Consider the following 12,880-nt stretch of genomic DNA (forward strand, 5'->3'; position numbering starts at 1 on the left):
CATTTTCAATGCGTTTTCGTGAATTCCGCGGAAAATACCTAATTCACGTTTACAATTGACCTGTAGCAAAAAGTTATTTTTTCCAAAATCACAGGTCAAAAGTCATTTTCAATGCGTTTTCGTGAATTCCGCGGAAAATACCTAATTCACGTTTACACTTGACCTGTAGCAAAAAGTTATTTTTTCCAAAATCACAGGTCAAAAGTCATTTTCAATGCGTTTTCGTGAATTCCGCGGAAAACACCTAATTCACGTTTACACTTGACCTGTAGCAAAAAGTTATTTTTTCCAAAATCACAGGTCAAAAGTCATTTTCAATGCGTTTTCGTGAATTCCGCGGAAAACACCTAATTCACGTTTACACTTGACCTGTAGCAAAAAGTTATTTTTTCCAAAATCACAGGTCAAAAGTCATTTTCAATGCGTTTTCGTGAATTCCGCGGAAAATACCTAATTCACGTTTACACTTGACCTGTAGCAAAAAGTTATTTTTTCCAAAATCACAGGTCAAAAGTCATTTTCAATGCGTTTTCGTGAATTCCGCGGAAAACACCTAAGTCACGTTTACACTTGACCTGTAGCAAAAAGTTATTTTTTACAAAATCACAGGTCAAAAGTCATTTTCAATGCGTTTTCGTGAATTCCGCGGAAAACACCTAATTCACGTTTACACTTGACCTGTAGCAAAAAGTTATTTTTTACAAAATCACAAGTCAAAAGTCATTTTCAATGCGTTTTCGTGAATTCCGCGGAAAATAATTCACGTTTACACTTGACCTGTAGCAAAAAGTTATATTTTCCAAAATCACAGGTCAAAAGTCATTTTCAATGCGTTTTCGTGAATTCCGCGGAAAATACCTAATTCACGTTTACACTTGACCTGTAGCAAAAAGTTATTTTTTCCAAAATCACAGGTCAAAAGTCATTTTCAATGCGTTTTCGTGAATTCCGCGGAAAACACCTAATTCACGTTTACACTTGACCTGTAGCAAAAAGTTATTTTTTACAAAATCACAGGTCAAAAGTCATTTTCAATGCGTTTTCGTGAATTCCGCGGAAAATACCTAATTCACGTTTACAATTGACCTGTAGCAAAAAGCTATTTTTTCCAAAATCACAGCTCAAAAGTCATTTTCAACGCGTTTTCGTGAATTCCGCGGAAAATAAATCACGTTTACACTTGACCTGTAGCAAAAAGTTATTTTTTCCAAAATCACAGGTCAAAAGTCATTTTCAATGCGTTTTCGTGAATTCCGCGGAAAATACCTAATTCACGTTTACACTTGACCTGTAGCAAAAAGTTATTTTTTCCAAAATCACAGCTCAAAAGTCATTTTCAACGCGTTTTCGTGAATTCCGCGGAAAATAATTCACGTTTACACTTGACCTGTAGCAAAAAGTTATTTTTTCCAAAATCACAGGTCAAAAGTCATTTTCAATGCGTTTTCGTGAATTCCGTGGAAAATAATTCACGTTTACACCTGACCTGTAGCAAAAAGTTATTTTTTCCAAAATCACAGGTCAAAAGTCATTTTCAATGCGTTTTCGTGAATTCCGCGGAAAATAATTCACGTTTACACTTGACCTGTAGCAAAAAAATATTTTTTAGAAAATCACAGGTCAAAAGTCATTTTCAATGCGTTTTCGTGAATTCCGCTTAAAATAATGCAAGTTAAAAAATAATTCTTTAAATATTTATGTGTTTTCTTTAATCAAATAAATATACCCAGAAATTTAGTCTTGGAAAAATATTATTGTGGTCCGCAAATGCTTTGCAATTTTTGTAACCTGTGATTTTTCAAAACAACTTTTGCAACAGTTCTTTTGTAAACGTGAAATGTACTGACAGAATTTGCGCAAATGCTTTGGGTTTTTTTTAACCTGTGATTTTTCCCAAAACAACTTTTGCAATAGTTCTTTTGTGAACGTGAATTGTTTTGACCGGAATTCACACATTGTTAAGGATTTTTTTAAACCCCTGATTTTGTTCAAAATAACTTTTGCACCAATTCTTATGTATAAGTAAATTATTTAAAGCAGAATTCACAAAAATGCATTGAATATTACTTTTGATCTTTGATTTTGGAAAAAAATAGCTTTTGCAACAGTTCTTCGGTAAGTGCATTGGAAATTATAACCTCCCATTTTTCCCAAAACAACTTTTGCAACAGTTCTTGTTCTTGTGTAAACGTGAATTCACTTCAAAAATGCTTTGGAATTATTTTTAACCTGTGATTTTTCCCAAAACAACTTTTCAACCGTTCTTGTTCTTGTGTAAACGTGAATTCACTTCACAAATGCTTTGGAATTATTTTTAACCTGTGATTTTCCCAAAACAACTTTTGCAATAGTTCTTTTGTAAACGTGAATTGTTTTGACCGGAATTCACGCAAATGTTTAGAATTTTTTTTAAACCCGTGATTTTGTTCAAAATAATTTTTGCACCAATTCTTATGTAAACGTGAATTATTTAAAGCGGAATTCATGAAAATGCATTGAAAATGACTTTTATTTTGGCCAAAACAACATTTTGCAACAGTGTAAAAGTGAATTATTTTAACCGGAATTCACGCAGATGCATTGAAAATGACTTTTAAGCCATAACTACAATACCTAAAAAGTGAAAAAGTGGGAAATTTACAAAAGTAAATTTTTTTTATTTCTTTCTAGCGCTATTTGTTTTTGGAAAAAACTACGAAAATTGTTTTTTAAACCAAAAAATAAGCTTTCTGCATCATTATTTTTAATTTTGTGGTCAGAAAAACTGTCAAAAAATGAGTTTGAAAATTTTCACTTTTTGACTTTTTCCAAAAAGTGGCCGTTGTAGTTATGCCTTTAACCTGTGATTTTGGATAAAACAATTTTTTTTGCAACAGTTTAATTGTAAACGTGAATTGTTTTTACCGAAATTCACGCACGTTCGGTAAAATTAATGTTTTGTTTACCCCTTACAATAACGTATGGCTCCAGAAGAATCACGGTTTGCACCCGAATATTTGCTGTGAAATCGCAGGTTGCCCTGACTAGAATAAGGGGTTTCAAAGTTACTTTTCCCGTGAAATAATAAATTTCAATTTCCGTAAAATCAAGAGTCGCTTACACAAAATAATGTTTTCCCCAGTATAATCAGGGATGGCTTTGGTAAATCGCGGATCTATTTGCTTAAAACAGTTTTCCTTGTAAAATCAGCTCCATTGTTTCAAATATACTCGTATTTGAGCTTCATTAGTACTTTCTACGTATGTAAGTATCATACAGAAGGTGTATTTTGGAAAGTACAAACGTTAAAAATGCTACCTGTAATGTTTGCTTTTTTTTTTTTTTTTTTTTGGGATTTTCATAAAAAAAATTGAAATCACGGTTAAAAATCACAGGTTAGAATCACCGTGAATTAAAAATCACAGTCACAGGTATACCTGTGATTGAAAAATCACGACTTAGCTCATCTCTGGTCTCGTCGGATCTTTTTTGTTCGACGTTTTTTTTTCACTCGGTTTTTTTTTTCACTCGGTTTTTTTTCGGTTGCTCGGTTTTTTTGCAAAAACCGGTTTAAACCGGGAGAACAAAAAAACCGAAAAAAACCGGTTGACCGAATCAAAAAAACCGAAATCGGTTTAAACCGGCTGGTTTTTGGATTTGATGAAATCCAGATGCCAAATCTAATGTTGTGAAATATTTCGCATGACTCAGTTGGTCAAGGATTTCACTTATGTTTGGTAGTGGATACGAATCTCCTACCGTGACATTATTGAGTTTTCGGTAGTCTATGACTACTCTCCATTTTTTCTCACCTGAAGCACTGGGCTTCTTGGGGACATCCATAAAGGAGCCGACCATGGTGATACTGAAGGTCTAATGATACCTTGTTTAAGCATTTTAGAAATTTGACATTTCACTTTATTTTTGTGAACTTCTGGATACCTGTATGTCTTTGCGGAAATAGGCACATTATTTCCAGTATTTATTGAATGCGTAGTAGCATCAGTACATGTTAAGAATTCACCATCTAAGTGAAAGATGTCATTGAATTCTTCGCATAACGCGTTAACTGAATCTTTTTCTTCTTTATTAAGATGTGAAACACGTAAATTGCTTCTTAATGTTTCTAATCGTTTCGAATACGAGGGTTTATTGTTATTTAGACTTAAAGCGAATGCAGATTTAGGTAGAGGTTCAAGATTTAGAGATAATTGCTTAACTGCACATATTTTATTAGTTTTATTAAGAATTGAGGCATAAGCTTTATTGAATTTGTTTACTTTTGTAATGGCTTTAGATAAATAAACACAAACACAAATTTCCGTTTCAGGTAATATTCCTTCAAATATATGAGGGTTAGCTATATCAATTTCTACTAGGGTTTCACTTCTAGGACTTAAAAAATACATTGAACTTGGATATATTTCTAAGCAGTTGGTTTCTCTGAAACATAAGGTATTATTATTGTAATAAATTTTTGCATGATTTCCTCTTAAGAAATCGTTACCGAGAATACCGTCATGTGGTATGTTCGAACTTTGATTTAAGATATGGAAATTATGTCTTATTTGAATTGGAAGTGGATCACTAATATCTAAGATACAAGATCCGATCGTGTATATTGTATTTCCTATGCTAATACCATTGAGATTTAATTTATTATTATTATCGATATTTACATTTGGTTTAAGAACGTTATTTTTTAAAATTGAGACACTAGCACCAGTGTCTAATAAAAGATTTAAGTATTTCTTATTTGCCTGAGGGCAACTTATTTTCACTATTGGTAACTTATGCAAATTAGATGAAAAGAAAATATTTCTTTTTAAATATACGTTGCCATTTGGGGATCCTCCAGCAAGGCAACTTTTACTGGAGTATTCAGTTGGTTTTTTTGAAAGTTATTCGGATTCTGGTGATTATTGTAACCACTTTGATTTCGGTTATTATTGAACTGTCGCTTATGACATTCTTCTATATTGTGACCAATTTTCTTGCAATACTTGCAACACTTAATTTCTTTGGAGTTTGGAGAAGATTTTTGAATATTCGTCGAAAAAGCAACGTTCACACTTCGTTTTTGGTTCCTGCAATTAATAGTATTATGCGTATTGGTTTTACATGTAGAACAATACAAACGTTTATTATTACACATATTATTAATTCGTTCTTCTGTCAGAGCAGAAGTTATGGCTTTATTTAAATTTTTTGGTTCCTTCATTCTTAATGACTGCGAGGTATTTGGACTTGAAAAATATACTAACCTATTAAGAGCTATCTCTTGAAGCATTTCAATTTTACCTGCCAATTTAATTTGATCTGAAGTTGAAGAGTTTGTAGAGTTTATGCATCGTTTAAGAGCACTTTCTCTTGGTGCTTGTTTACAATTAATTAATTCAAAAATTAATTCCGAATGATGTTTTGAGTCTTGATATAAATCTTTAAGAAAATTTTTTAAATCGTCCCAATTTAAAAACACTCTATTAACACAAGCAGTTTTTGCTTTCCCAGTAATTTGGGTTTGGATGTAGTCGAGGAGTATGTATTTTTGCGTGGCTGTAGCCAGTGCGAAAGCACGGTTACAATCGCTTATGAATAATGACAGTTCTTCGCGATTGCCATCGAAGGGTTTTATAAATTTTATCAAAATATTAATTGGGATATCTGGGTCTTTAGGAGGGGTTAGGGAAGATTCTTCTTTTGAATCTATTAATTCTTTTGAATCTTTTGATTCTTTTGAATCTTTTTTATCTATGTTGTCGCCCGTCATTGTTAGGTATTTTTTTTTTTACAATATAAAAATATAAATTTTAGGATTTTTTTTATGGCTACGATTACAAATATTAGTATTTAAACACTAGTTACGTTTGTACTTATAATTACGTTAAAACGTTCTGGAGATAGAAATTTAACTTCTGACACCAATGTTATATTATGACTTTGATTGAAATTAAAGAGAGATGATCTTGTTTGGTTTACGTTCAGCACAAGACTGACTCTTTATTGAAACTTTTATTATTGAAAGAAATAATAGAGATAGGAAGTCTGTTCACTGACGCTGTGCTGGACTGTTCTAGGCAGAAAAGTACAGCTTTTTGCTGTTCATTGAGATTTTTTCTGTGCTGAACTGTTCTAGTTTCCTGTTCATTGACAAAACTAGAACAGTTTAGAACAGGATTTTCTGTTCTTGGTTTTGAGTCAGATCAGGTTAGAACAGACTCGTGAGAAGTGTCAAAAGCAAAGCTGTCATTTTTTTCTTTTTGTTTTGATTTAATTGTGCGAATATTTCTCGGGTGCTCGTGGTTTTTCTAACTAAAAACAATTTTTAATTATATTTTCCGCAGTAAAAACTCAAAAAATAGATAAAACTAACGAGAACCGATAAGCAAAAAATTCATATAATTTACAATTTGTTTTTTTTTTTTTTTATTTTGACAACTGACGTTTAAATGACTGCTCTAACTTGATCTGACGTTTCTCACGAAACTGTGCTGTCCTGTCCTGTTCTGATCTAGAAAAATCCTCGCTGAACAGACTTAGGAAGTGGGAAGAAAAGTGCAGATTTATGCATTTAGTGAAGATTGTTGTTGCTTGTGTGGGATGTGGAATTTAATGTGTGAAATGAAATAAGATAAGGATGGTAATTTAATGTGGAGTGAAGACCACACGTAAGTGTTATTATAAGATAAGGGTATAGAGGATAGTATAGAGGATGTGTACATAACATTAACATTAAGACAATTATTTAAACGAGACCCGTCAATTTGTGACAACAATGAATTTAGTTTTATAAAATCAGTCTTTTTAAAATTGAAGGAGTAATAAAATTATTATTGTCAGATATTTTATTATTTGAACGTTGAAAGTTATTATGAAGTGAACAGATTAATGATGGGTGATGTGATGGTCATCTTCAGGAACCAAAGGCTCAGTTGACTTTTTTAGCGTAATATCTTCTTCAAAAGTAGTAAAAACGAGATCAAGCATTTTTCCATTTGAATTTAGAACATCGTTCAATTGAAAAAGTCCAAGTGAAGTAATATCGTCAATTAGTTTGGCGTCATTAGATCGAAGATTTACAGTTGGTAGCATAAAGTTTGTGTCTTGAGAGCTTAACCAAGCGATATTTGGAAGGTTAAAATCTCCAAGACATAAGATTTCATCGTGATAATCCAATAACTCATATATAAAATTGAGAAATTCAAAAGCTTTAGAATAAACCTCTCGTGAGCTACCAGGAACAATGTATAATCACAGACAATTATATACAGATATCGCATTCCATAGAAAAAAATTGTCATCAACATTTTTTCCAGCCGACACGTTTCAGCCGACAAGAGCTTTTTAAATCGGAATCAAAAAGGAGAAGAGAATTTTTCAGCCGACAAAAAAGCTTTTTTTTTTAATTTAAAAAGAGAACAATAAAAAGGATCTCTTACGACCATGATATTACTCACTCTCCCGCGAAAATAAAAAAAGGAGTGCAAGTGGGTAGATAGACGTGATTTCAATTCGTCTTTGACTTTCTAAGCAATCAGCTGCTGTGAAATATTTCAAATAGGTATATATCGTCGGCGTAAAGCAAAATTGTTCTAAGTACATAGGATTCCTTAAGGACTAAGAACAATTTTGCTTTACGCCGACGATATGTACATAAACTGTATGTAATTGAAAACATTTTATAAGAGAGTGTCGGCTGATTTTGAGACATATAGACATTAGACATACATATGAGGTGCAGAGTGTTGGTGAAATATGAACATGAGCATAGTGTGCGTATCTGATTATACATTAAGCCGATGTCGTAGGGCGAAATGACGTCTGCGTGCATAAGGCGGCCCATAGACAAGATACTTGTGTGTTCGCTCCGGTGTGCACACAAGTGTGGTGTCTGGTGTGTATGCGTCGCTTAAATCTGTGAAAATTTTGGTAGATGGATAGGTAGGTAAGTTCTTAGATGAACTTTATTTTTTTGATGGAAGCAAGAAAAAAAAGCAGGGTTGTAAAAAATCTTTTTTAAAACAAATATTTACTGCAACTTGATATTGTTTCGCATTAAAAAAATACTATCTTTATTGACAAAAACAATATTTTGCCTTAAAAAAAATTGTACCTACTGCAAATAAAAAAAAAATTCTCCATACAAAAAACAAATCAATGCAAAGTGTGGGGGTGTGGGCAATAAATAGTTTATTTTTAATATTCGTCGAACTTCTCACAATTTTAGTTGCAATAATTATTTTTTTTAATGAAAATATTTTTCTGTTGTACCTTATACAATTTTTTTTATTGATGCAATTTTTTTCAGTTGCAATAAACGTTTTTTTTTCAATTAATTTTTTTTTCCAAAAAATATTCTTTTAAATTTAAATTCATTTTCTTACTTGCGGTTTACGATTTACGGAAAAGTTAAGAATTCGTAAAAAAATCGAACTCGAGATAACAAAAAGCGAAGATTGGGTCTCGCAATAATTTTGACTGTCTGCCTCTATCTCGATCTGTAGCGATTTTCCTACTTGAAAATTGGTAACTAAGAGTGATTCCATAGAGGGAAAATTTGCTTTAGGACCAAAATAAACCTTTTATAGAAAAGGTCGGGTTTCTGAAAAATTTTTGAATTTTTTTCAAACTTTTTTTTTATTCATATTCAACTATACAGGGTGATTCAGGAGTAATGTGCCAAAAAGCTAGAGCGTGTAGGTTAGGTCGAGACAAGAAAAAAATCGTATGGGAGGGGGGGGGGGTGTAACACAATAACGTGTTACACCTTTTTGTAAAGATAAAAAAAGAAAGCCATTTTATGGCACAGTTTTTGAAAAATTAATTTTTAAAATAAAAATTTCGGGACCAGTTTGTCAATTTGTTAGAAAATTGCTTCTGCCGCTTTGATAATGTATTCAAACAACTCAGGCAATCTTTTCATATCATTTAGGAATTTTTTTTTGAAAAAAAAATAACCAACAAAACACAAATTAAAGTCTTAAGTAATTAAAAGTTTTTGAAAAATTAATTTTTAAAATAAAAATTTGGGGACCAGTTTGTCAATTTGTTAGAAAATTGCTTCTGCCGCTTTAATAATGTCTTCAAACAACTCAGGCAATCTTTTCATATCATTGAGGAACTTTTTTTTTTTGAAAAAAAAAAAAATAACCAACAAAACACAAATTAAAGTCTTAAGTAATTTAAATTTTAAAAGCAAAACGGAAGCAGTGCAATTTTTCAAGCAATTTTTCATAGAGACAATAGTATTTTTAAATAACCGACGTTTGTAAGAAAAGATCATGAATAGGTATCGGATCTGTTTCCGCCCTTTACAACATTTTTTAAATTCAGTTACTCCACTAAATAATTTTATTGTTAAATTAGTAATTTTCTTAACTCTACACAAACGAAACAACAACAAAATTAGAATGTGTAATTCCTTTCGTTTATCTACAAGACATGAAAAATAAAAGAACTAAATAAAGGAGGAATTTATTTCCTTTTTTTCCATTTTAGTAGGTAGTAAGGTATTTAATTTGGTTCTGCAATATGGATCAAAGACAAACCAGACATTTGAATGTTCTCCGTTTCCGCTGTTCTTGATTTATAGATAACACTGGTCAACATGTTACAGACACCAAGATATACTTTTCTATAGGTTTTTTGGGTGCTGAGTTCGAATCCGAAGTCAAAAAAAATTTTATCACATCACGTTTTTGAGATAATCCCGTTAGAATATCGAAAATGCCGCTTTTTATCAGTTTTCGAGGTTATTTCTTAGCATTTGTTTATTTGTTATAAATAAATTTGTAACGGTTTCTAAAATAACTAAATTTTGTCTTTCTAAATCCGTTAAACCTCTTATATATCTCTTTTCTTCTTCGAAAAATGTTTGTAGTATTGTAATTTTTTTGTATGCAGCGGTGCCCCTTTTTCATTTTGCCACCCGGGCCCTTTTGCCCCAGTCCTACTTGTTTCACCTACCTAATTAGATACTCATGATTTCATACCCCAGTTCAACAAGACAAAAAAAACACAAACCAAATCAATGCGCAAACAAATAAAACTGTGCATGCATTCTTTTTTCCTTGATTTCCAAAAAATATCCCAAAACCAGATCTCATTTGTATATTCCTAACCCTAATAGCCTTTTCACACCAAACCCAAAAACGCGGTTTATGGTAAAAAGTTTTCAAAAACCTGAAAAGCGTTCACACCACAAGTTTACAGGTTTTTGTTTGACGTTTAAAATATTTTGACATCCAAATGTCAAGTTTTCGATGAGATTTAATTTTTGTTGTTTAAATCAGCTTAAGTGTTACACATGCCTCCAATAAAAATATCATTTAATAAACAAGTTCATTGCACTTTGCAACGAACTACATAATAATGTTACAAATATCAATTATTCCTAGAATTTTGCATTTTATTTTCCATTCACACAATTTATAATAATTATTCTAAGAAATATTTTATTTCAACATGTGAATGCAATCTTGCACATTGTTAATGCAAGCTTGCATATCACACGTTGAAAACCGTAGTATAACGAACAATAAAATTAAATACAAATGTTAGTCTTAAGATAGATTCCGAATTGAACAAATAAAAATTATTTTTTAAATTTCAATTTTGATAAAATTATTACTGGCGCAGTCGGTGACGGATTGTGGTATATTGTTTTTTTTTAAGAAAAAAGAAACAATAGTTCGTTTTTACGTTTGAACCGCAAAACCTACAAAACAATTAGTGTGAAATGAAATGATAAAGATACATTTCTAAGAAACAAAAATACCTGTCAATAAATTGTTCCGTGAAAACATATTAAAATCTAAAGTCAAAAGAAAAAAAAAAAAAAAAAAAAAAAGACATAAAACTGTCTACATTTACCCACATTGAACCTATATCATAAAAAAAAAAAAAATTGAAAATTGAAGTTTTTAAATTAAATATAAAAAAATAAAAAGAATCATAAACTAAGACTTTTGAAAAACAATCAAAGGAAAGAAGAAAAATAAAAGTGGATTCAGTGAATTAACCCACCAACAATCATCTCAACAAAATCAGCTCATCTCTAAATCAACAATCATCTCAACAAAATCAGCTCATCTCTAAATCAACAATCATCTCAACAAAATCAGCTCATCTCTAAATCAACAATCATCTCAACAAAATCAGATCATCTCTAAATCAACAATCATCAAAACAAAATCACCTCACCTCTTAAGCAACAATCAACTAAATTTTCAACAACAAGGTTTAACTTTGATTATTATTATTTTTATTATTTTTATCATTATTATTACTATTTCTATTATTATTAATCCATTTGATTTTTTTTTTATATATAATTATGACCTATATTAAATATTCTTTTACTATTCAAATAACATGTCTAATACAGGAAATTTAGATGAAAATATTTTAGAAGAAAATAACGAGATAGCAAAACACATAGAAGATTTAAGAGAAAGAAGTAGTCAAATTTCCGATATATTAGGAAATTTTTTCTCAGAAAGAACAGATAATAATAAAGAAAAAATGCTAACATTAAATATAGATCCATTAAAATACATCTCAAAACTCCCTGATTTCAACGGAGATTATAGAGAACTACAAAATTTTATAGATTTGGTAGACAAGATCCACCCTGTTTTGGTCAAATATGATCAACTCTCTCAAAGTATCTTTTCTGATTACTTAAAATCAAAAGTAAAAGGTAAAGCGAGGGAAGTACTAGAGATAAACTCTCATATAACTTCATGGCCTGACATAAAGGCAACACTTATTAGCAACTTCGGTGACAGACTTACACTCGAGGAGCTATTTGACGAACTTAGGTCCGTCCAATTTAAAACAAACAGCGTAGACTTCTTTAATGAAATAAAAACTACTTTGAGACGATTAAATATAAAAACAAAACTTATTTTTGAAAAAGAAGATCATACAATAATCGAAACAAACATAGAAAATAATAAACATTCCGCTCTAGTTATTTTTAGAAATAAAATTCCCGAACCAATGCGTTCACTGATATGTTGCAGGAATCCGCAAAGCTTAGAAAGTGCAATCACTATTCTACATGAGTGTGGATACGCACATTATAATCCTTATAATAAATCCCTTACTCCTAAACTTAATACACAACAACATAAAGACACTGACACTGCTATACAAAAGAAAAGACCAATGAACCCAAACACATCTTGGCAACCTAGATCATTTAACCACCAATACATGAACCCATCATTTGAGTCTTATAGACCAAACAATTTTAATACATCGTGGCAACCTAGAACAACAAATAATAATTATATAAAGCCCCCATTCGATCACTATCGATCAAATAATACTAGTTATAATGCAAATAGGCAACCTAATAATAATAACTACATAAAACCACCGTTTGAGCATAATCGACCCCATCCAAATAACTATAATAATACCCAGCACTACAACAGTAACAATCAGAATCAAAACCCTTTCAGGAATTCTAACAATTCTAATAATCGTAACACTCAAGAACCTATGGAAATAGGACTTGCTCAAAGAAGGCAAGATACTAATCAAAAAAATCAAAACTATAATATAGAACCCTCAAATTTTCACTTACTAGCCTCGGATACAACCTACCCTATATAATAGTGTCATCTAAAACTAGACCATTAAAGTTTATAATCGATACTGGAGCCACCCATTCAATTATAAACCCAGAAATATGCCACCCTAAATGGCATATTGATTTAGAAGAACCACTTAATCTTAAGACACTCAGTCACAATATTAAAATAAATAAAAAGGCACAGATTCCTCTATTTAGCGAATTAGGTGACAGCAACATAAGAACAGAATTCTTAATTTGTCAATTCCATACCGAATTTGACGGATTAATAGGAAATAACATATTGACACCTTTAGA

The sequence above is a fragment of the Episyrphus balteatus genome, chromosome 1, assembly GCF_945859705.1.
Source record: "Episyrphus balteatus chromosome 1, idEpiBalt1.1, whole genome shotgun sequence".
NCBI classification, from domain to species: Eukaryota; Metazoa; Arthropoda; class Insecta; order Diptera; family Syrphidae; genus Episyrphus; species Episyrphus balteatus.